This window comes from Vidua chalybeata, chromosome 3 (assembly GCF_026979565.1).
Source record: "Vidua chalybeata isolate OUT-0048 chromosome 3, bVidCha1 merged haplotype, whole genome shotgun sequence".
Lineage (NCBI taxonomy): Eukaryota > Metazoa > Chordata > Aves > Passeriformes > Viduidae > Vidua > Vidua chalybeata.
Window position 1 is genome coordinate 37,087,911 of NC_071532.1, and position 26,075 is coordinate 37,113,985.

Consider the following 26,075-nt stretch of genomic DNA (forward strand, 5'->3'; position numbering starts at 1 on the left):
CCCATCCCTGGAAGTGTCCAAGGCTGGGTTGGATGGAGCTTTGAGCAACCTTTTCTAGTGGAAGGTGTCCCTGTCCATGGCAGGGGGTGGAGCTGGATAATCTTCAAGGTCCCTCCCAACCCAAGTCATTCCTATGATTCTTTGAAAGGAATTGCTGCCTGAAAAACACAGTGCACACCCACATGTGTGTGCATTGAGGGGGATTTCACACATATCTTGTTTACAAGCTGTACATGACAAACTGACGTTTCTGTTACTGTGCCTGTGTTTCCCCATTTTATGCTCCTTTTTAAATGCACAAACCTAGGCCTTTTTATGCACAAACCTAGGAAAAGGAGGGAAGCTCGCTGTCTGAGAGCCACTTTTGTCACTTGGGGACCTGCACAATCCGTGTGTGTTAATTTTAGGAGGAACGTCCTGAGCAGCATCCACTGCTGCTGACAGCACCTGGCAGAAGGGCTATATCCTGCACATCCTTTGGCAGGTTTTCTGGGAAGCAGCTACAACAGAACTGCAGTACAGATGGTCCTGCATTTGGGGGTGTTTGGATCCAGACCCTTCAGTTGGGTCTGTCTGAAGGGAAGCTGCCTTCAATACACCCAAATATTTTGGGTTTAAAGCTACATGAACGTGGCTCAACTTATTTCCCTTCCAATTCCACCTCTCATTCGGGCAGTGCAAAAGCTTTCAAAGCCAAAAATTCTCTGATTTCAGCTGTACATCACCACCCAAACTCTAATGCTGGTACATCCAGGCTCCGAGGGTAGGACACCCCAGCAGCCTTGAGGGGCTGAAGCTCCCTTGGGGATGCTGGGATGAAATGTGTTCTACACTGGAGCTCCTCCACTGGAGGGGAAGCAGAAATGAGGGGGAAGGTTATTTAAAATATCCTGGTAGGATCCATCCCCAGCAAAGGATTCAGCCACAATAGGTTCATTCAGACTTCTAAGTCATTAGACTATTTCCAGCATTATTTTTAAAGATTTGTTCTGTCTCTTAAAGAATTGCTTCTCAATGCAAAAGCAGAAGGATGAATACATCTCCCCTTTCCCTGCTGAATACAACTTAGGAAAACATAATGCTTCTCATCTGATTTCCTCCTCAAGTCAAAATAAGCCAACCAAATCCTGCTGTATACACCTATCAATACAAACAAAAGATGCAGAGATGGGGTTGTTTTGTAGCAGAAATAAACACAGTTTAAGGAATGATTTTCCTTTCATGACAGCTTAAGGTCCTTCAAACTTGACAGAATTGATTACTGAGTCAAAGCAAAAGAGGGCAGGGAATGGAGTTTTTGTTGCGTACACACCTGTAATGTTACATGCTCCGTGGGCTACGTGGAAGGAAGTGGAAGGCTCGAGCTGTTAGAAGGAAAACCCAGAGAGGAAAAAGAACAAGGGATATCTTGGGATTAGCTTTAGCATAACATCCCACAGTATGTTTACTTTGCTTCTCCATCTCATATTTCTTCCTGGGATCAGTCCCCAGCCCTGCAGACCCTCCCAGGAGTACAATGCCCCTTTCGTGTATTGTACAAGTGGCACTGAGAGTACAGCAGCTTCAAAACATAAAAGGAAAAAAAGAGTCTCCCTCAATGCCATCATCATTTTTAAAAAAGGCAATTGATGTCGCCTGAAGCAGCAGCTATGAAGTCCAATTATACCACATTTCATTCAAGTGTCAAAAATTGGAATAATAATAACCAACAACGAGGAGCACATATAGGAAATGATGCTGCCATCTTCTTTTGTTTTGGCCACATGTTTTCATAAATTCAGGCTCTGAGCAGACCCAGTGCCACATTCCTTCAAGGACTTTCTTGTTCGCTATTGTTTTCAGTTCTTAACAATTGGCTTCCCTGACTACTTTCCTCATGTTGACAGTCGCTCACAGAGCCTCCATATGCTCCCACTACTTGGGTAGTCAATCATTTGTGAATTAGCTATCCAATCAAAGATCTACAAGAGGCTGGTACTGTTTATTCGTTGCTGGTGTTTTGAGTGAGTGTATTGCTCGCAAAAGGTGTCAGATTAAACATGCAGAAATGAATTTATTCGCAGGATGTGGATTGCACAGTCGGAAACAGAGACACAAGCACTGGCCAGAGCTCACATGGAGTTATTTGGGGTTTTGTTGTGGTTTAAACCACACCTGAGGTAAGATGTCACTGGACTCAGGAAGACAGCAACCGCCCGCTTACTTGCAATGGAATTTTTGGGAAGAGGCTGCAATCCTGGCTGGAAGCAAGGGAGTGGCTCCAGAGGCTGCCTCCGTGTGGAGGACAGAAAGGTTACGGCAATCAAAGGCATCCTGATGGAACGTTTCCCTCATCTTACATCATGGAGGTGCACACTGCAGCCTTGCCAGACACATTCCTCTCCGCACCAGCAATATTCCTGCATTCTCAGCTGCATGGATGGAGCTCTCAGAACCCCCTGGAAGCACTCATGCCCGATGCTGGGAATGATCTCGGACAAAAACCGTCCTTCTTTTAAGATCTGCCTCAAAACACCAACACAATACTCCCCTTAGCTGTCATTTTTGGGGAATTTAAAGGCATTTTAACACTGGCCAACACAGCCTAGACCAAGCAATGCCAACTTGCAGAACAGCCAGCTTTCATCCAGCAGAGTTGTTCCAAATCAGGATTATCACTTGCCATGAGAGACACTGCCTAATTCAGAGCTTGATGCAAACCTTGACAGGATTTAAACACACAGCTCACATGAACTTGCCTCCTCTATACGAAAAGGGGAAAAAGTTGACATAGCAAGGTTGTGTTTGGAGATCTCACTTTACAGCCTGAGTTTATGCTAAAAGATGAATAACACACATATCTATATATCCACAGGGGCTCCACATTGTCACCTTTACCTGACTTAAGAGACCTATTTATAAGAAAAAAAAAAAAAATTAACAGCCAGTCCAAAGAAAATGTCACTGGTGATGAGAGAATCAAGCTGATTTCTTTTCTTCTCATGAATCAGTTTCACAATAAAGGGTCTGCTTGACAACCCTGCCCTTAGCAATCACTGAACATCCCAGTTCCTTTGAAATTATGAGCAGGCTGGTCCTTATATTGCCAGTACTTCGTGACGATGACAATGATGCACAGGGAGAGATGTAACTTAGCTGCTTGTCACAGTTTTTACTTCAGCTGACTTCCAGCAGCATTTACTATTCTGTATTAATAGAAATTAAAATATTAAACACTTACTCATTAAGGTATGCAGATATGATTCACAGGGAACTGGTAAGAAAATGCCATTTTAAAGTGGAGATATTACAGTGAAGAATATTTCAAGTTAGAGCTTCCTAGAAAAAATATAAAGCACTTGTTTATTCAGTGTCAGTTGGAATAACAAAAATTTGTTCTACTGGTAATACTGCATCAATACATATTAAGCCAATGGCAATTTTCCTGAAGTTTTCCCTTCTTCAGAATTCATGAAAGAAATTTAAAACACTCAAGGCAAATGTCAGTGTGAGGGACAGTAATGTAAAGAATCAAAGTGGAACTACCTGGAATGTACATTAAATAAGAGGCAGAGAATGAGCACTGAGTGAATTTTTATATGTTCACATTACAACAAACTAGTCAAAGATTCTGGCCCCTGGCACTGGAGAAATCTTCCCAGTTTTAATATTTGCAATAAGATAATTCCCAAGAGGGCTGAAAAAAACCCTCTTCCTCTGCCTTTCTTTCAATAAAATGAGACCTCATCTGTATTATGAAGAAGAATACTAATAATTTGGTAGTGTTCTGAAGTAGCTTTTATAAAGCTTCTGCTTGGAGTTTAATATTGCCCGGGAAGTCCAGCAGATTTTCCTGGCTTTGCTGGAGGGAGAAGCCCTGGATGGAGCACTCAGCTCCCAACCTCTGACAGGAGAACGTGGAGGGGATGTGCTCAACCCTTGTGCAGCCAGCCCAGGGGAAAAAATCCAGAGATTCCCATAACAGGGCATGGGTGGGTCCCATCTGCATGCAGGAAATCTCCTGGTAAATCCAAAATGTGCTCCCTACACAGGAGCAACTCCAGAGCCTCTCTGCCTTTATGGCAGCTCCTCACTGACTGCCTCTGGGCTGATCCCACACAGACATTTGGGTGAAGTGCAAGATTATTACTCCAAGAAAGGAAAAAAAAAAAACAAAAAAACAAAAAAAAAAAAAAAAAAAAACAAACAAAACAAAAAAACAAAAAAAACCAAAAAAACAAAAAAAAAAAAACCACACCAAAACAAGGCAAGAGAGTTGGCAGCAGTGTGTAATAAATAGGTGCACGCCGTCAAAACAATTAATGTCACTTTGCAAGGTCTTTTGGAAATATATCAACAGAGGGAACCCACAGATGGCTCCTTTCCAGTGCATTTTGGAAGGGGGTAGGATGGGCCATGCTACTGCAAATCCCAAGCTGAAAGATGAGAAGGACAAAAAAAAAAAAAAAAAAAAAAGAGAAAGAGGAAAAAACGTGGCTATGTTTTTTCTCCTCCTGAAATTCCTCTTCAGAAATAAATTGAGAATAAATAAGATTGACTCAGAGGTTGGATGGTCTAATGCAACAGATACACCAAGCTGACCCACAATGCCATAAATGCTGGATAGAGAACCAGAATTTTCCAGTGCTCAGCACCAATTAAGGCCAGGTTTGCAGAAAACGTCCTTCCCAGGAGGGCCAGTGTAGCAGAAAGCATTTGGCTCCCTCTTGATGTTTGCAGAAATGTTTTTAGAAGACCTTTTTTTCCTGGCACGCTGCCCTCTTTCTATACCTAGGTATTTAAACAGGCCTTTAAACGGCTGAATTATCGCCTCCCTGATTCTCAGTTTCCTATCATTAAAATGGGAATAAAAATAAACTTTCACAGCCAATAAGCAAAGAGGATAAAAGCAGAAATCCTTGGTGCTCACACATCTCAATGCTGGGGGTCAGATAAGGATATGATTTTTGCACCAGCAAGTCTTACTTTGCTCGTGTGGTGGTGTTACCCTCCTTCGTTAAGTACCCAAACATTCAGAATAAAATCAGATCCTAAAGCAACAATGTTTTCTGCTCCCAGAAATCCTCCATTTCCAAAAAGACCGAGCTTTCTCAAAAACTGTCTGTCCCCTCCAGAGATCCCTCTTGATTCCCTTTCCTTTACCGTCAGTTTGCCCAGACCTGAGCCCTGCTTTTCCCAAGCAGGCAGCTGATGAGCTGGGCAGGTAAAGAGCATTGCACTGGTGTCTGTGGGGTGTATGTATTCATTTGTACACGTGCACATCTATAGACACACATATATGTCCACGTTTAAGGTTGGGACATCACTTCAGTCCTTTCTGAACACCAGGTAGGATGTGCCAGAGGGGTGGGCACGCCCTGGCTCAGTGACAGACAGCGGGCTGTTTGTAGGGCTGTGTTGCCCTCCCTGGCTGCACACAAGTAAGGATGACCACGGGTGCTGTAACTCACACAGTGCTGGCAGGCAGCAAACGCTGTGGAAGCCAAGCCAAGAGGAGGAAAGATTGTCCTTTTGCTCTGATATTTCTAAGCACAGTCTTGAATTTCCTTATTTATCTCTAGTTAGGCATGGGAGGGACAGAAGAGGTGAATTTACCAGGTACAGCTTTAGCTCCCTCCTTGCCTTTTCCTATAAACATCCACAAACCTCCTTTAAAAAGGGGCCTGTTCTCAATCCCAGAGGGGTCGGAAGCCTGTCAGGGAAGTTCTGAAGTAACTCCCAGCTCTGCAAGGCACCATTTGAACTCTGAGTAAGCCCCACGCACAAAAAAGCCAAACTGTACATGGGTTCAGCAGCCAGTCAATGCGTGGTGGCTGTCAGTGGGCCCAGGGAGGACAGCAAAAGTGACAAGTTCTGGGAAAGATCTGAAGAGCTAAGGAGACACCCCACAGGTGTCTCGAGTAGGTTTGGGCTTCAATTTCCTCAATGCTACCCTGGGCAAAAGCTGCTAAGGAAGAGTGGAGATAAACAGTATCATTTCCATCATTTAGGCCTGAGAATAAGTGGGATTATTTAATCGTGTAAGTCATAACCACAAAGAGCTTTCCACCATACTGATCCCCTGTAAAAACATTTGAAGACCTGTGCACATCTGAAGGAAGGACTCAGAATAAAAGAGGGATCCTCCTCTCTATTTTTACAATGACTGTTGAAGAGCATTTAACATGTTTTACTTCACAAGTACATTTCTGAACGTGTGCTGGTGTAAGAAGTTTCATCAAGTTTAGAGAGAAAAAGGTAAAAGCTTTTAACATTAGTCAAGGACAGAGAGTGGTTAAAGTGCTATTTCCTGTTTTAACCAATTACTCCTGCATTCCTGTACATGATTTCAGACTATTCTGTTTCAGGAAAACCCTGTGAAGAACACTTTGCTGAGAAAGAAATATATATTTTCAGCATTTGTGAATCTATTTCCTTGTAGCTTATTAAGTAAACTGTGCTCCTTATCTGGAGCCTGGCAAATGCAATGCAAAAATGTTATTTCTGCTCCCACACTGACAATCAGAGCCTACATGGTCTGTGGTGCTGCCTCTGTGATGGGCAGCAATCTCTCCAGGAAGTTTTGCTTTCTGTAGGACACCTCATCCAGCATCCTCTTGCCAGGGTAAACTTTTAGCATTTTCCAGCACCTGAGAGTGCTGCTTGGAGGTGTATTTAGAACAAGCAAATAACCCCATGGCTTTTATGGTGTCCAGCACATACCAGTTCCCAGCTGCTGCTCTGGCCTTAAACAGACAAGGGCCACAATCCTCTTCCCTTCTCCTTAACCTTAACATGAAGTTTTGGAGGAGGTTTGTGCCCCTATCCAATGAACTATGAGCTCCTTCAGCTGCTCCTGTTCCACTTCAATCCTCTCCATACACATTCTAGAGCAGCCCACATCCCCACCCAGGACATTTTACTCCATGCCTGCACTCTGGCTCTGCAGCCCTTGGCAAGGTTTTCCTTCAGAATGTTGGGGCACCACAAAGTGCTTGTCTCTCCTGGACTGACTTCACAGTGGTTTCCTTAACTAGCACCAGTTTTACAGGGAACTTAATGAACACCTAACCCAGATAACAGAATGGGGGCAGAGAGTCATGGGGAAGAGAAAAGATGGTCAGGAAACAACAAACATGGAGGGAGGAAAGACAGGCACAGAATGAAGGGAAATACTCAGCAGTCTTACAGACAAAATGGTGACAGGGAGTGCAGTGGGAGGTGGAAGTGTTCATGTGTTACTTCATCTGGGTCAAGTAAGCCAGTATCTCCCTCAACTGACATATTTTTTCAAGATTAGGGCAAGGAAGGTTTTGGTGTTTCTTTTTCATTTTATGGTGCCTTTTTTCTATTCAGGAGCTTCAGTGGTTTAATTTTTGGTTTTATTTTCTTTCCTTTTTTTTTTTTTTTTTTCTTTAATTACCTTGATCTTACTTGCTTTCCCCATTCCCCATTTGGTCACTGTTTGAACAGGAATGAATTCCCAGTCTCCAAAGCCCATATGTGATTTCTATGGAGTGATCCCAAATTACCTAATCTCAGCTCATATGCCAGTGCACATTCACAGTTTAACATCTCTTTTTTCCTTGAAATTGGGCACAGGAACTGCTAGTTGGCTCAGATGTAAAAATAATACTCAAAACACCGAGGCCAAAACCTGCACAGTAAGTCTACATATGTGATTGGGCACTAACAAGCAAGTAAGAAATTATCTATTGAAAGACTCACTTCTGATTTAGACATTGCTTTGAAGCAGTCAGAGTAGCCAGCAGAGTCTGATCTCCATCACAATTTTTCAAATAAAAAATTTAAAAAATTATTATAATTATGCATTCTGAAAGCTGGATGGGGCCATGCTATACTGAAGCATATTTTCCAATGTAATTAAGGCTTTCAGCTTATTCCTTCTGACTGCAATTGTTATTTCAAATGTGAATTAATAAATCATGTCCATCTAGTTAAGAATTAAAATCAGTCTCAAGTATTCCTGCTTAGACCAGCAAACTTAAAGAGAGGGAGGGATGAACGCTCCCAAGAAATTCTCAGTGGGTAAAAAAAAAAAAAAAAAGAAAAAATAGGGAAAGTAAAAGAAAGTGCCTCATCTTATTTAGGGTTTTCCAGGCATCTAAGAAACACACAGGATGAAGTTACATGACTCACACATATGGAAGCATTTTTCTAGCTTTATACCAAGACAATATGCAAATAGTCTACCCCTACTTTCACTCATGACTGGCTGCAAATACAAAATTCAAGCTGAATAATGTTAACTGTCCACATGCTCTGCTCTAAAGGATCCTCAAGGGCTTCTGGTCTCCTGTGGTATCCACAGAGCACTTTAGCTATCACAGTGAATTAGTGTAAGGCCTGGTAATGCACCTTTAAGTATGTGAGCCCTTTTAAGGCACTTAGAGGTCAAGTCTGTGGCTATATAAAGTACAACCTTTGGAACATTTATTTTCACTTGCCCATCCAGAGTCGCGGATGGCACGCAAAGGCGGTGTTTAATTTCATAAGAGCCCTTCAGATTCCAAATTGTCAGAGGCATCAACTGGCTCTGATTGCCAACCAAAGTTTACAGTAACGTAATAAAGCAAGGTAAATATTGGTAATCAGGCAGCGACTGCTGAGTGTGGCTGGGTGGGGCAGGAGGAATCACCACTGTGAGAGAAAGTTGTCATTTTGCAAAGGGACCTCTAAAGAGCAAGGCACAAGTCAGAGCAAGTCCAGATGGGCTTCTTCCCTGGAACATAAACACAGACACTCTGCTCAGCCTCTTCCACATTTCTCAGCTATCCGAGACCATGAACAGTAGCTCCCAATGTGCCATTGATCAAAAATTCCCTGTGAGTAAAGAATTCCCATGCAAACACTGAGTGTTTCTACAGACATTATGACAAAGAGATGCCCAAGCAGAAGCTACTGAAAATAAAAAGGGCCCATAAGAAAGGAACTGTAGATATCAAAGATAAAGTTATTTTACACTATTCCCTCAATGAGATGGTGCAGCACATAAACCATTATTTGATCACAGACTTGCTTATAAGAGAGCACAGTTTTACTCTGAATATTGAAGCAGGGTTTTTTCACTGAGAGTAAAAATGTAGTGTGAAAGGCACAGGATGTCACTGCTGTGAGATAACAGGAGCTGCCATGTGTGTGCCTGGAGACACCTGAGCTTGCAGAGCTGGACAGCTCTGAGTGCTGCCAGGCCAGCCCCGCTCCTGGCAGCGGAACGCTGTCTTTTCCTGTTCTGCTAGGAGGGCCCTGGGCCCTTCGGAGAGCAACCCTGCTTTGCTCCAAACAGCACCCAGCCACTCCCTGTGCAGAGCCTTCCCCTCCAACACTGGCTCCTTGCGCAGTTCATTCCATACCTGATGTTGGTGAGCCCTGGTAGGCCAGTGAATAAAATAAAACCATATATAAAAGCAAATAAAAGGAGGGGGCTCTCTGTACTTGTGACTGAGTGGGACATTAGCAGAAACACTCAGATAAGTCCCTGTCAAACAGTGGTCTGTGCCCTGTGTCAGCTGTTAACTTTTGAGGAGCAATTCACTGGGCAGTGAGAGTTTACAGAGCAGATCTGTGGGCATGTGCCAGACGTACCTGAGCAAAGCTGCCTTCTTCTGTATTTTTTAGTGCATCTCAGTCTCTTCTCTTTATTTAGTTCATGTTATTTATTTATTTATATGAAACAGGACTTTATCTGTTGATACTCAAAAGGAAGATGAAGAGTTAGGAATCTGGTCTTATTGATCTGGATATCTGTAATGCAAGTGAATAAATAACACCCAGAGAGGATGTTAATGTCATGTACTCAGTTATTGTGTGCTGATACTAATCAATGCACTACAGAGTTTGTATAGACTCCTTAGCTGCTTCATCACACAGGAGGTGCCTGGCTGGGAGATGGTGCCATTTTGAAGTTTTGTTCATTACTGAGTGCTTGTCCTTGCCCTGAAAGCTCCCTGTGTCAGGCATGATTTCTGTGACTTACTGATTTGTAGGACGAGGCTTGCTGTGAAAGCCACACACTGTTCTCTCAGCACTTCAGAAGAGAAGCTTGGAAGCTTTTCTACCTACCTACAAACAAAACCATTCTCCCAAAGTTACTCCAAAGGCTGATGTGAGGATGCTCAGTACCCTTGCATAGTCAAACTGTTATTCAGTTTGCTGAGTGCCACTGCTGTCAAGGACAAGAAATACATTCATGACTCCATTCACTGGCTTTAACAGTATGAGATGACATGAAACAAACTGTTTTATGTCAAGAAGCCCTAAAAAAAAAAATAAAAAGGTTGAAAGGAAAGGAAGGACAGTAGAAGAAATGCATTTAAATCAAGAGGGGAGAAAAACTGCTGCACCCTCACCCTTCTTGTTCAAGATAATGCCCAGTGGAAATTGTCACACCACCACATGGAATAATAGCGACCAAATCAGTCCCTGGTTAGCACAGAGCCCAGGAACTACTGCTACACAGTTCTGCAAATACACAAAAGCTCACACTGCTACACATGTGCAAAATTCATGAGGAAAAATACCCCATCAGCTGTGGGCAGTGCCTGTGCCTGCCTTGCAGCAGTGAGCCAGGATATTCACTTCCCACCGAGGCTCCCTCTCTGAGGAAGGGAAGCAGCCGTGCCAAGCCTCGAGCAACAGTGTAATGACATTAATTTTCCAGGCATGCTGATGACAGCTCTGTGAAGGCTGGAATTTGAGTACTGCAGGTTGCACTGCCATTGTCCTGTCTCAGTGCAGAGGGGTCAGACTCTGGAGGCTGCTTTATGTGCAAGGAGCACAGCTCAGCCCAAAGCACTCCCTGGAAAAACCCAGCGGAAAAGGAACAAGACGCTGCAGAAAACACAGCAGTTTTGTGGAACTGATGAAAGGTGTCATAGCTGACTAGTAGTGACATGTCCCTAATACAGGGACAGGACAGTCCTTGTCCCTGCTGCAGCTCACAGCTGATAGTTGTGAGATTGCCTGGCTTACACAGGAATGAATGTTTTGGTTCAGCCCAGGCATGTTTTACAGCACTGCTCACTGAGCTCCTGACCTTTCCAGGCAACCCCTGAAACAAACTGACCAATAAGTATCTGGCTGATGGACAAAAATAGTCACATATTCTTGCCTATCTCCACTTTTCCCTTATCCCCATTCCAAGCTCCATGGAAGATTTCTCTCTCATATAGCCTCCTGGTAACTTGCTGTAGTCTGTCATCACTTACAAAAAGCACACGAGACACTTTGTTGATCTTTCCCACTCCGAGTTCAAACCCCCCTGGTAACAGCAACACTGTCCAGAGCAATTACTAATCCTCCCAGTAAAACCTGCAGTGTTCAAGGATGGCCAGTTAAGCTGCCTGCCCAACAGGAATGAGAGATTCAGCTCAAAAGTCACCCATGATGCAGAACCAGAGAGCCAGGACAAGTCTAAAAAACTGCAACTTTATTCCTCTTTTTGCTTTAAGGACCCACCATTGCACAATATTACCAGCACCTTCAGCTTCCTCCTGCAGCCATAAGTATCAGAGGGGTTAAACCCCACAGCATCTCCCCTAAACAACACCAGAGCTGCACCATAGGGCAGAGCATGGGTTCCCTCAGCTCAGGACTACCCAGAGTGACCTGGAAATCAGTGTTGCAGCAGGACAGAGCCGCCTTGGTCATGGCAACATGGAATTTGCTTGGTCATTACAGCTTCTATGGATTCTGGCAGCACAGAGCTACAGCCCAGGAGAGAGATTTGCAAGGGTTTGCTGATTGCCATCTGCTACAGAGGGAGACACTGAAGATTGCTCAGCTACTGCTTCAAATCCTGAGCAGATGCTCTACAAAAGAGAGAATGTCTCCAGCTTGCAGAGAAACGTGCCTGCCTCTCTCTCCAAACCTGGCCCATAGCAGTTACTGATCACGTGGTACGGGATTGGAAGGTTTGAAGTTTAGCCAAATGAAGACATTCTTGGCTTTATCATGAGCATTTAAGAGCTAGCAGGTGTATCTTCCTGGGCAAGGTAAGGAGTGACTCCAGGAGTTGTATTTACAGCAGGCCAAAGCAAGTTCCACAGAAAGCGTTTTCACAGTTCTCAATGTATGTTACAAATCATCCTGCATTGCTGGTAGGCTATATTTGTTATATTTCATCATTCAATTGGGTCTTCCTTGCCCATCTCTTCCTTTGCTGTATAAACCATTACAAAATAGTTCCCTGTTCTACCAGCAAGGTGAGACATGTCCCAGTGTCCCTTTCAAAGTGGTAATTACCTTCAACTAACATAAAAGCTATGAAACAAGCTTCAAGAGAAGCAGTACACCAGTTGTCTCCACAGTCCTTCCACAGGGATCAGAATCAAGATTAAGCAGTTTCTCAGGGTCTCTCTGGTGATGTTTTAAGGAGGTGAGAATGAATATGGGACGTGAGATCCATCCAGGAAGCAGTTGTGGATGACAAGCAATGCTAGGCTGGAGAAGAACAAGGAGATGAAAGACCATCTTTTTGAAAAGGAAATGTATCTCATGAAACCCAGCATTTGCTGGGTGAAGCCAAAAGCATTTTCTCCTTTCCATGCTCCCATTCACCACAAACCCCCCTAAGATCTGCCTGCCTTATCTCGGGAAGGTTAGCTCAGGGAAAATGTAAGTGAGCAAGTGCAGATGAAGCTCCTATCCCCACATCACACAAACTCCTTTAAACAAATCTGTGAGGTTTGGGTGGTTTCCAGCCCCTGCAAATCAAGAAACATGGATTAGTTTGCAAACCTTGTCATGAATGGAACCCTACAGGGCTCACACAGCTCTAATTTTAAGCCGCGCCCCCATACTCTGCACAAACACACATCCATGAGACAGAACACCATCCATATCCCACACTGCCTATTTGTGCATTGCCAACAAGTAGATTAGAGTTCAATTCACTCTGATTAAAGGATTGCACTGATCGGTGAGCCAATCCTGATTTTTGTCCAACACCACTCAATCATTGTTCACTCACTGGCCCAAGCTTTTGTGTGAGCATAAAAACACTCTCCCCTGTTTTCAGTGCTCACTGGGATGGGAACATCTGCAGCATTCAGCCATCGGGCACGGACATATCCTTATGGGATAGACCGACAGGGAAAAGGTGCATCCAAAGGGGACTGGGAACACAGCAAGTACACTTGGTATCTGGGGAGAAATGAACCTGATGTGTGAGGGTGCTCCCTACACACCCACTGCCCACCCCAGCAATCCCCACAGCTGATCCTGCTGGAGCAACTGGCTCTTCCCACCCTTCCTGCCTCCACACAGGAGGCCCCAACACTCGCAGCACCCAAGGGAAACTCACAGAAAACAAAGCTGTCACAGCTGTACCCTGTCTGCTTCCATTCCAAAATAAGAGAGTCCTGCCCTGCCATCCATATTAGAGGAAAGGATGTGAACCTGTGAGCTCTTTTCACTCGCAGTGCCAACCAAAATACTCCAGAGGTAATTTAAAAATATCTCCTTGGTGTGTGCAACAGGAGCAGGCTGTGCCTGAGCTGCTGTGTTTCTCTCCTCTCTGCAGTGGCCACCTGGGATGCAACCAACATGCACTTCCTAAGCTCCAGGGGTGGCATTTGCAGCCTGCCACAGAGACGCCTGCGACAGCTCGCATCTGAGGCAGCTCCCTCCTGCGTTTGTTCAATGGGACAGGCAGGACACATCCCCAGCCCTCTCCTGCTGCCCAGGCACACTGTGTGGGCAGGGAGTGGAGGTGAAACAAATTCAACCGGATGGGAGAAAATGGCAGCTCAGGATTGACAGAAAGGCCATTGCTTGGAGCTGTGGGAAATCCTGAGCCCCCAAGGAGAGCAGAAAATGGGAAACTCAGGCTCGGTTTCCAGAAATTCATATCCACAAAAATAAACCACAGAGTGACTCAGAAGAGCGTGTTTTCATACACAGGAACACTGTGCATTACCCTGCTGCCAGTAATGGCAGTGACAGAAAGGCACAAACACCGGGTCTGTATTCCATGGACAGTTGTGCCATCTTGCCTGGCACAGCCCTGGCCATGCTACTCCTGCCCTGAAGAAGCAAGTGCCCCCTTGAAAGTGCATTAAACTCCATGCTGATTGTCAGTAATCACCCTTATTTAATAGTCCCATATTGCTATTTTATCCACTTGTTCTCTTGTCTTTGTTCACATAATTGTATTTTGCTTTCTTTTTCTCCCACTAAGTCTTAATCCCCCTCACATGTTCCCCCAAGGAACAAGGTGTTAACATGATGTGGCCAAGCATGGTGTTAATCAGAGCAGTCAGATTTCAAAGGGGTGCAACATCTCCCTCTCTCTACAGCACCAGAAGCCAGCTGAGAACACCACAGCCTTTACTTTGAACAGACCCACTGATACATTTTGCCATGTATAAAAATCACTCAAAAAATCATTCAATGTGGGATAGATGTTTTAGTCTAGAGATGATACAGCCATGTACATCTGTGCCCAGGCCATATTTGGAATAGAAAACTGTTTCAGCATAGTGAGCACTGCATCCCACGGCCTTTATAGCAGCCTTCTAAAGCCAAATCTTTCCTCAACTAATGTTTGTTCTAAGTCCAAGGAAGCAGGAAACAGCCTGTGAAGTTTGCCACAGGTCCCTAACATTTATGCATATTGTTGTTCTTTCTCCCTGCATGTTATTTTTGGAGAGCAGAAATTTGGGGGGGTGGGGGGGAGGTTTGGCTGAATCTGTTTAGGATTCCTTGTTGGACAGTGTTAGCACAGAGTTTCTGGGAACAATGGCAGAAGGAGGGAAATTTCATCAGGGTGGGTAAAACAATCAGCCTGAAACAGTGCTACCCTCAAGAATTTTCAACAATGGGCTCAAAAGTCTGAGGAGAGACGGATGTTTCCAGAAGCTGTCACTTTGGCTTTTGCTCCTTTTCCCTGACCCCAAGAATCCTCTGCAATACCTGTTCTCACACAGCCACGTCCAGTGAATGCTGCATTAGCACATCTTTCTTGGAGAGGACAGAGAGGGTAGAGATAAAAAGGGCGTTTCGGACCCATTCGTTATAACTGTGTTTTCTAAGGCAGTACATGAAACCTGTCACTATCTCTCCTTTTATTTCCCTCCCTCTTTGCTGGTTTGTTTTTTGTTTGGTTGGGTTTTTTGTTGTTGCTTTTTTTTTTGTTTTATTTTTGTTTTGTTTGTTTTTTGGTTTTGTTTTGTTTTTTCTTTTTCTGGTTGCATATCATGACCAAGAGGCTGGATCATGATGCACTAAGGAAATCTTAATTCCTTTGCTGTTGCATCTAAAAGCTAAGATGACGAATTTCTGTGCCATGCTACATTATACGGGGATAAAGGAACAAAAGGGTGAAGGACAGTGGCTGCATGGTGTCTTAATCAGATGCAGATCAGCCTAAGAGCATCAGACCATCAAATCCCCGCTCTGCAGCAATCGTGCACCTTTAGTCAGGCTCTGAATGGGCTGAGATAGATTCAGGGCTTTATTGAAAGATCATACAGGATGACTGCAAAATCCCATTACTTGTTGATTAAGTATTGATTGCCTTGGTATTAACAAGGCAGCTAATATGAAGTGACCTCTGAGGCCACTGGTTGGAGGAAAAAAAAGACAATTTACTAAAACAGGCAGGCAGATGAATAAGAGGGCTAGATCTGCTCTTGGCTTTTAGCTTCGGTTAAAATGTCACACTCGATAGTGCAGATCAATGCCCACTTTATTTCCTTGCAGCCGTCTTATTACCATCATGAGGCTGCCTCCTTTGATGCTTTTTAATGACCCTCTGAACCGCGTGCTCTGCTTACCCACTGCCTTTGACTAAAAGGAAAGGAAAAGCTTTTTTTTCCCCCCTTGCTGGTGATGGAGTGGCTGAGAACATGACATTGTGCCAGTATAAGTGGAGCAATGAGGTTTCTCGGGTCACCGGTGCTGTGACTCTGCTCTTTCACTCGGTTTCTAGCTTTTCTTTCTTTCTTTTCTAGATTTCAAAAAGTCTTGCTCCTTTTCATAACTTCAAAACTGGTGAGATATTAAGAGACCACCTACTGGCAACTTCTGTCCAACACTCTTATTTGTGTTTTTAAGTGCAATAAGTTTAGCAGCTCTCGTTACATTAATTCTCCTGAAAAGCACCCCATCCAATTATTTTGAACCTATTTTTTTTTTTCTTGTTGCCACTTGCAAATCGAAGAATTATTTTTCATGGTGATAAAGAGCATTGAGGGGATATAGTTTGAGTCTCCTGAATCAAAATTGGACCACATTAAGAGTCATGGAAGATCCGAGACTTTCCTCTTCAGCACATGCACAGTCTTTTAATCTAAGCTTATGTATTGAGTCAAACAAACTACACATTAAAGAGAAGACAAAAATTCTATATTCAAGATGCTACAGTTCTGTAAAGCATTCACATAAGCATATTTAGTTCGCATTTAAGAGACGAACCTGCAAATAATTCAATGTTTTGAAGAAATAGACAAATGCTATAGAGAATAGGGATGATTCAATAACTATTGAAAAGTATAAATGCTGTTTGAAACTCCTGGATAAATTAAGGACATGAGGAAGAGAAGGCAAATTAGGAAACAGCTATTCCAATAGCAAATATTTTCTTCTCCTTGTGGAAGCCTGTAAAGCTAATGAGCCAAAGTTGAATGGATGTTAATGGAGAAATCTCAGGCAGACATTTGTAGGCTGAAGACTTGGGGAGGGGGAGAGCAGAAAAATGAAAAAAAAAAAAAGGATGACTGCAAATTACCACCAGGGTGGGCCTCTGTTTTATACCAATAGCAACAACAGGGGCAACTTCTGCTTTGGAAGTAGCCACTGGGAAGCAACGTGGTCGTGGCATTGCCTGATGACAGCAGCCTGACGCAAAATCATTGAAGAGCTGCCCATCAGTTCCAACAGACTGTGGTACTGAGAACACAAAAACGTCTCTTGGTTTTTTGCAGTAACAAAAGGACACAATTCATGTGCCTTATTGCTTTAATTTCTCTCTCTCCTCACTGCCACTCTTCCTTTTCTGTGGTTTTGTGGTAGAAACATGTATGAGAAAAATAATAAGCCCCATCAGGAGGCTCTTTGGGGAGCACGCAGAAATTTTGGTACTCTGCAAAGCCATGCTCACCCTCAACTGCTGAATCAGCCACAAATACAGGATCTGGCTTCTTATTTCCTCCTTTCTCTCCTCTCCTCTTCAATGTGATGCTCTTAAAAATCAGAATAATGTGGGTAATCCTTGGAGTGTGAGACCTTGATGGGATGACGTTGATTATTGCTGTGTGACTATTATATCAGCAGAATACAAGACATCCCTCCTGCACCAAACTGCGCAGAGCCCAGCGTAATGCAGATGGATCATTTCAAACACACTCACACACACAGGCACACCCCTCTCCTGGCTCCTGTGCCAAGGGCTCCAGAGCTTTGGGAGATTGCTCTTTTTGATTTTTTTTTTTTTTTCTTCAAATTACTCACAAAAATTTCCTATTTAAACTGTAAGCCCAGCTTGAAGGCTGTTGGCCAAATGGAGGCGTGTAGGGGCTCAGATCTGGAGCAGAGCCTAACAGGCTTGTCCATAAACGTATGCCTCTCCAGCATCCTGCCTGGTGCAGCTCTAATTATAAATTACCTCTGTAGACACACAGGGGTTCTAGTGAATTAAGCAAAAAAATTAGACTGGCTGATAGGAAAACAAGTTTTTGCACAGCATTCCCAATAAGAAATTATACACTTGTTATGCATTACAGTCTGTGCTCAAAATGCTATTTCAGCATTCTGGGTATTAAAAAAGGAAGCTTATGTGGTCTTGTGGTGAAAGACTGTGAAGGATTATTTAAAGTAAACTGTAGGGAAATATAAAACAAACCCAGTTAATTTATCACAACAGTGAAGATGCATAAATAAGATGTTTATGAACAACAAGGAGAGTTTACCTATTATTCCAAAGAATTCATGTTTTCAGGAGCAAAATATTTTCTTTAAACGATGCCAGTTTTTCTCAGGTCAACAATATTAAAGTCTGTATGGAAAGCAGCCTGAAAATCTTCGTTCAATGTACTTTTCACTATTTCTAATTAAAATCATGATCTCTTGGGCCAAGTGACAGGAGAGCACAGCTTTTGGAAACACCTGCATTAGATCAAAGACAGAACCTGGTGCCCAGAGAACTTTGGGAAGATGCAGTGGAAACACACCAGAACAAGAAGCTCAGCAACAAGAATCAGCAACATTCACTGTCTCTAACAGAGTTTGTGCAGCTCAGGGCAGATGAAGTCCTGGCTAATTGCACATAATCTGTATGGATCTTTAAAATAATTTTAACAAGTGATTAACTCATACACCCTGTGCTCTAGGCTAAACTTCCTCAATGCCAAAATCACAAATTATGTCAAACCCAATAATCAGGGCCTCAATACCACCTTGATAATACATCACTTGGCTGAATCACGGGTCAGTCAGAAGTGCAAATCCGGAGAGCCCTTAAAGAAGTTTGAACCAATACACAACCGTGGACACCGACCTACATTTTTATGAGCACACTTTATATCAAAAGTGCGCAATTCCACCTCGGGCTTATTTGGATGTATGCCCAATTGGTGCTGTTCCTGGTTTCCAAATGGTGCCTGCAGCCTGATATTTTTCCTTCCATGTCAGCTGTCCCAGAGGTCACCCCTCTGTCCAGCAGGTGTGGCCCTGGTCTAGGTGAGCTGTGCACTTACCCCTTGTGAGCATTTGCTGAACCCAGGACTAAAGATGAGCTACAATAAACTCCTGAGGGTCAGTGGGCAGCACCCTGGCCTTCTCCAGACAAAGGGCATGAGCAGCACATCAAGGCTGTCTTTTACCTGCCTGCCATTCATCTCCCTGCCTTTAAACCAATCATTGCTCATCTAATAACACAAGATGTGCTCCTGCCTCGAGAACTTAGACTTGTTCACAATATATGAGCTCTGCAAGGTCAGACTTTTATATTGCATTTGTGATATTTAACAGCACAGCACCCTGAGCTGTTTAGAGTCCACACATATTTTTCCCCATCCCTGGAAGTGTCCAAGGCCAGGTTAGACAGGGCTTGGAGCAACCTGGGATAGTGGAAGGTGTCCCTGCCCAGGCAGAAGGTGGAACTGAGTAAGTTTTAAGGTCCCTTCCAACCAAGGCTGTTCTATGATGATATCACAACACAAGTAAAAAAGCAGGAGATAGGAAACAGAAGATCTGTCATTAAAGCTTTATGGCTCCAAGTCAGCAGGCCATTGAGACAAATTGGGGCACCTGATTGCCCTCAAGTTGCTGTCTCAGGCCACATTCACAGTCACACAAATACCACTGTGTTGGTTTATCATCTCTTTCCAACTGAAACCTGCTTTCTTAACCACACAGCCTGGGGATCAACTGGATTTAACTGAAGGGGACATTCAGAAACAGGAAAGCCCAGTCAGGAGAAATGCCCTGCACACCAAACTGCTCCTGAGCCAGCCCAAATCCACCCTGGAACAGCTCAATTCCTTCCCAGTGGAAACACGGGCTTCCATCCATGTCCTGTGCTGCCCTCCACAGAGTGGGAACATCCTCTTTGGGGGGTGACAGTTTTTGTAATTCAGGTGGCACCTCCTGACTGGATGTGTGCAGACATTCCTACCCACAGCAGCTGGCCAGCCAAGAGACAGAGAGAATAGAGAGATCACATTTCAGTACAATGACTGCTTCCTCAGGAATGCCAATTGTAATTTAAAAAACGGTGACAAGTGCTTTTTAGCCTGTGAACTTTCCTATTGCTGGGCTGAGTGAAATGGGGGCAGTTTTCCTTTAAATTTTGCCAGTAATGATATGGTACACAAAGTGACAGACTACACAGTTTGGGTAGAATGCTAACATTGTTCTTTTTCCCTCTTAAAGGTCATGTGCAAGAAAACCTCTCTAGCTAAATCTATCCATTTAAAATCACCATTAGGTCTCAGAAAGCAGCCTCAACATGCTAAGAGTCTTCAGTGGAAAACACATGCCAGGGTCCAGCTTGTACAGAGCTGCTGGTGGAGACGATGCTTGGCAAGGTGTGCTCCAGTTCTGCTACAAAATCCTGGATTTGCTTCTCATACCCATTTTTAGCTTCTCGAATGTGACCAGATTTCAGTGCATATCCATTTTTAATAAGAAAGGAAATGAGCAGGTGTTGATGTGTGGAATAGAGCTGTAACAATTTCAACTGCATTTGTATAATGGGGATGGTAACACATTTCAACAAGGTACGCACTGAGGTATGATGAAAATAGGGCTGAAATCGCCTTCTGAACTGTGATCTTTGGAAATATAAATTTAAGTTGCACTTTAATTTGTTACAGCACGCTGTTGAAAAGTAACAGCATTTAGAGATTACTGAGAAGACACTAATGTGGTTCAAACAGACAATATTAATAATCTTGATATTACTTAATAACACACGTTTTCCCTTCAAAGTCTGACTGCAGAGCAAGAAGCACAGAGAAACACTGACAGGGAATTCCCTTGCAATGCAGATGGCACATCCACCCCGGAGTGCAGAGGGCAGGGAGCTCTCCCAGGGAATATCTGCTCCATGAGTCACACTGGATACACGGCTGTTGTGTCTAAGTGAAACACAGAGCTCTGACACTGGCGCTGATTAAGAAATAATTTGGTTTTTACTTCCCTGTGCAAAACATTTTAGGCAACAGTAGCTGTTTCACAGAACAAATGCTTGAAAAACCCCATCATTACTTCCAAGGAAGTTACAATGCGTGTTCTGTCACCAGTGGAAACCAGATCACATTTGATCAATCACTGTGTTCTCAGTCTCTAACTTACTTCAACCTCAATACAATATGCAAGAACTTATGAGAGAAGAGTTAGGATAGAAGCAGATCCTCTAATCTAAGGCGTTAAAAAACTCCAAAGCATTCATTGCATCCTTGGGAACAGAAATTCCATGCTGGAACAACTGCTTTGCATTTTCAAATGAAATAATGTTAAATACTGTGGTGTAGCATTGCTGGGTTAGCTGGTACTGATTTTATTTATGCTAAGCAGTCATTTACTTTGGAAGTAGCCAAATTTTTTCCAAGAGCTCTGCTGATGTATGGATGTCCCATAATAAAAAGCACGTTTTCTAGTAAGGATCAAAATTCATAACACTTTATACGCAATAGTTTTTAATTAAGTGCCACATTAATGCTGCTTGCATTGCTTTTTCACCATGGACCCAACTTCGAAATGAGCTCACAGACATATTTTCAAGTGCTCAGTATTCTCTAGGTTTTAAAGAATGCTTAGCTCCCATCTCAGCGCCCAAAAAAAGCGTGAGCGTTTCAGAGATGAGCTCTGCTAATAAACCTGTCCTATGCATCTGAAATAACAACAAGCACACACATCACTCTATAGATTGCAAACATCTTTTAACACAGCCTCCTGGGAGGTGGTGTACTGGGATGACTGTGCTTTTCACCACTGCAATATTTGAAAAGCTCAACTATTTCCTTGGACTTGTAGGCTTGCAAAAACAATCCTGTCAAAAAAAAGCTCTTCAGTTTCAGTTGCTGATTATTACAACTTTAAAAGAAACACATCCCACAGAAAACAATTAACAACATCTGAAGATTCCTCTGCCTGCCTAAATATCTTAATCTGGAAATTAATTATAAATTAAATTTATCCCATACATGCAAAAATACACATGTAGCTGCCCACCAATTTGAGATAATGCAAGCATGAAGGGAAAGACTTCTGTAAAGAAGACTGTGTGAAAAGTTAAAGGATTAGCTTCAAATTATTATCCCTGGAATCTGACAAACCCTACACACACCTTACTTTAGCTCAAATTTGCCCTGTCAATCAGGCTGTTAAATTACATAACAATTTGATGCCTCTCAACAAAAGATGGCATCCCAGGCATTAGCTTCCATTGTGGCAGTCACCAAAAATTAATGTCTATTTCCTGCCTACAGTATTTTTTATTTTTTCCTTAATTTTACATTTTTTCTCAGAGGTATATTACTTCTCTGTCTCTTTTTTTTTTCTGAGACACTCCATAATCCTCATGCAGTGTTACTCGTTTTGTTGTGACCACACACACAGAGAAAAAGAAATAAATAATTCTTTTCAGGGATCCAGATGAACATAATCTGTGTTGTGTTCACTTTGTTATACTTTATGTAAGAGGTGACACAAAACCAGCAGAGCCAAGGCAGAATCTCGAGATACATATGCTGCCTTTCTGCCTTACACACACTCCCAAATATGTGACACTCGATAAGTGGCAGCCACGTACCACGAGCTCTCATACATTTTATCTTCGTGTGTTTATGCTGATTATAAAATACGAGATGTTAAAGAGTTTCGTGAGCAAGGCGGAGGGAAATGGCTTTACTTTGATTTGCATGGTGAAAACACAGATGAGCCAACACTCCATGAAGAGCATCATTCTGGTGGCAGCAACAAAGGCAGCTGTTTCTGTGATTCTGGAGAGATGGACAGCAGCACCTTGTTCTCCTGCCTGCCAGGTCCTGTGGGGGCAGAGCACAGACCCCACTGCAGCGCTGCTGTGCTTTCTTTCCTTGCATCACCCAGAGACCACAATAATTTGAGGAGTTGGGGCTATCAGTTTACATGTTAAAAATGATGATGCTTCCACTTAACTATTTTCCTTGATGGCTTTTGGTAATTATAAATATTTCTGTTTTTTTTCCTGCCTGCTCCAAGAAAGAATGAGTAGGTAGAGAACTCACTGCAGTGGGCCTGGAGGCTGCTGGGCATCGATTTGAGTGACCACATGTGAGGGGCAGGTCAGCCTGATTGCCAGATAGGCTGCTCATGGACAGTGCATCCACAGGCAGGGAATGTGGTTAATGCATAGCTCAAGATGCTTTCATGGTAGGCTAGTCAAAGGGAAAACATTCCTCACTGACTTCTGCCTCTGCACGTGACTCATTTTTGGTTCCTAGTACCATTAAATATATTGGACAGTGGAAAAAGGCATTCCAGCCTGCACCCTCACATGGACAGGGCAGAGCAACCTCAACTTCCACCAGACTATCTACAAACCTAGGTTTGCACTTCCCTAGACTATCCTTGTGTGTGCGTGGCTCCGATTCTCCTCTTTTTTTCATGTTAAGGACCTTCCAGTGAGAAAACAACCTTCCACTTTGACCTCTGCCAGCTTCCCCTTCCCACACCTGCTGCTGCCCTAGGAAGTCCCCACATGGCACATTTTTGTGGGGAAGGGCTGCCCCCTTGAGTAGGTTCCCCAGTGCACCCAGTGTGGCACCAGCATGAACATGGAGGGTCTGCAGACACCTGAGAGAATCACAGAATATCCTGAGCTGGGAGGGACCCACAAGTATCATCAAAGTCCAGCTCTCAAGCAAATAGCCCAGACTGGGACTGAACGTGCAACCTTGGCATTCTGAGAACCTGCTCTAACCAACTGAGCTAACCAGAAAAAAAAGCCATCAAAGCCAGAGATTTCCTCCCTCTGATTCCCAGTAGAAGGAGTGGATTTCATTACTTGGTCAAACCCCTGGAGCTCCAGTACCAACAGGTGTACAGGAAGTATGTCCCAGAGGACAATAGGCCCACACTGCCTTTGGTGATTTTTCCCTCTATTAAGGGTAGGAAATAAGAGTTGTGTTGATTTCTCACAAATTCCCATTCTGCACTGAGCTTGTGTCTAACTCTAAGGCCAGATCTCTCTGGTTTATTGTGCTCAGCAGTCAATATTCTCAGGATTGAAGCCACTGAATGCATGCTCAACAGCAACACACCTAAACACACCTAAACCAAATTCACTTCACTTACAGTCTTCCAAACAAAGTGCATGACAGTGAAAACAGTCTCATCATAAGGGACATTGCGAGGTATTACACTGTTCAACCTAACTTTACTCCACAGCTGTGCAGAAAAAAAGAGAAGGATCTTGTCTTATTATCCTTGAAGCTGGTGGGATTGTTCAATTCCTTCTGAGGGACACCTGCACAGCAGAAGCCTTACAGGATTGGGTCTGAGATTTTGCCATTAGCAAAGCACTTGTACAATAGCAGGTGAGCTATTGAGCAATCCAAACCATGTATTAAGACCAAGCAAAGCCAGTAAATCCTCACTATCAACACTGCCTTCCTCAGACCTGGAGACTCCAGTGCCCAGGAGTATGATGTTGAAGGGGGAAATGTCCAAATATGAGCCACCTGCAGGCTCTAATATGTTCAGATTTTTAAGGAGGAAGGAAGTTTTCTGTATGGGTGACTCCTCAATTTCTGCTGCTTTACAATAAGCAGGCCCATCTCCTTAGTTTAGCCATCAATCTAATGCATAATCTCGGGAAAAGGAAGGATCTTATCTTTCCCTGCCTGAGCTGTCTCTCCCAAAGCGAGGCTCAGCCGGACTTGACTCTGTCAGCCAGGGAACAATCCGGTTACTGTTCCAGTCCTCAGCGTCCCTCCAGGTCCCCTGGCCATTTCTCTTTACTTGTACAACTTCATATTAGCAGAAGACAGCAAGGGTTGGAGGAGACTGTTTTTGGAAGGAGAAGATAAATAGCCTAAAAAGAAGATGAAATTTTCCATTTGCCCTGAGGTAGAAGGAGGGCAGGGGAGGGTTGAAATAAGAAGAAAAAGACAGGTAGAGTTGGAGGAGAAAAACGAGATTCTGCCTGGTGTTTCATTAAACAAAACAAAACAAAACCAAAAAAAAAAAAAAAAAAAAAAAAAGCAATTGGTTTGGAAAAAAAGAGAACAATTAAATTTTGTAGGCAAAAGGCTCCTGGCTTCACTTCCTAGTGGAACAATTTGGTTTTACGAGAGGAGACTTTCCAAGCCAACCGTGACTGTACATATGGCACAGCTTGATACCTGCTCTCTGTATCCTGATGGCTCAGCTACTGAATTTGTCACATTCTTTTGCTACTCTAACTTTTTCAAGAACTGCTGTAGTGCTTCCTGCTCTTAGGAGTTATTTACGGCAAATTTATGAGTCTGCAGAACCATCTGCCAAAAAGTAAAAGGGGGAAAAAAAAATCAAGTAAGCTATTACTTCAAATTATTTGTCAAGCTCCTCTTGCCAACTCTTCCAGATAGACCAACATTTTACCACACCAAAACATACTGTCCAGGAGTGCCTTTTCAAATGCCTGTGAATACTACAAGATCAATCTGAGGTGCAGGAGTATGGAAAAACACCATGGCAAAATGGGACAGCAGCAGCTGCATTTAGGATGAAGATTCACCAGTAACATCCCAATGAAGCAACCTCCTCAACACCTCCAGCTGCCACCAGTTTCCCACTGGGATGCTGTGCTTTAGCACTAGAAAATCAACCAGAGTGGAGAGTACTTCCAGATGCACTCTCAGCACTCATTTCATCCCTCCACAGGTCTTTTCCTAGGGTTCTTCCTTCCACAGGCCCTGTCCCTGCATGTTGTAGCACACAGAGCTGTGTTTATCTGCAGTTCTTCCCACCCCAGCAGACCCTGGTGAGCCACTGTCCAGGGGCTTGCAGGGCCTTTGACTGCACCAATATTTGTGCCTTTGTGCACTTACCCTACAAAAACACCCCAGACAGTATATTTTTCTTGCCTTCCTGCATGATGAACAGCCACACCAGAAAGGACTTCTGCTGGGATGAGCCAATTAAACCTCTTTTGTGTTATTATTTTACGTTTCCAGTGTCCACGCGATTGGAATAAACTGTAAATTAGGTGTTACAGCACTGTAGTTCGGGTAGATGTGATGTTTTAGAAATGTAGCTTTAGTTTGTTATAACGTAATAGCAGCTTTGCTTTGTTGTGACAGTGGCAATAAATAAAGTTGCCACAATGTATAATGCTGTAACCAACCCAAACTAGTTTAACAAACAACAAATCAAGGGTAACAATACCCACCCAACACTTTACATACAGAAATATTGATGATCTGTGCTTAAACTCCCCAGGTTAGAAAGTATCCATTTTTCAAGAGACCAGATGATGGTGATCTGCTGCCTCTGCTCCCTGAGGTGAATGCCAAAACAGGGTTCTTGCTATTTTCAAGCACTGATAATAATTGCAAACTAGAGATATTTTCTTTTTTCTCTCTCTAAGTAAGTAAAGATTGCTGGCA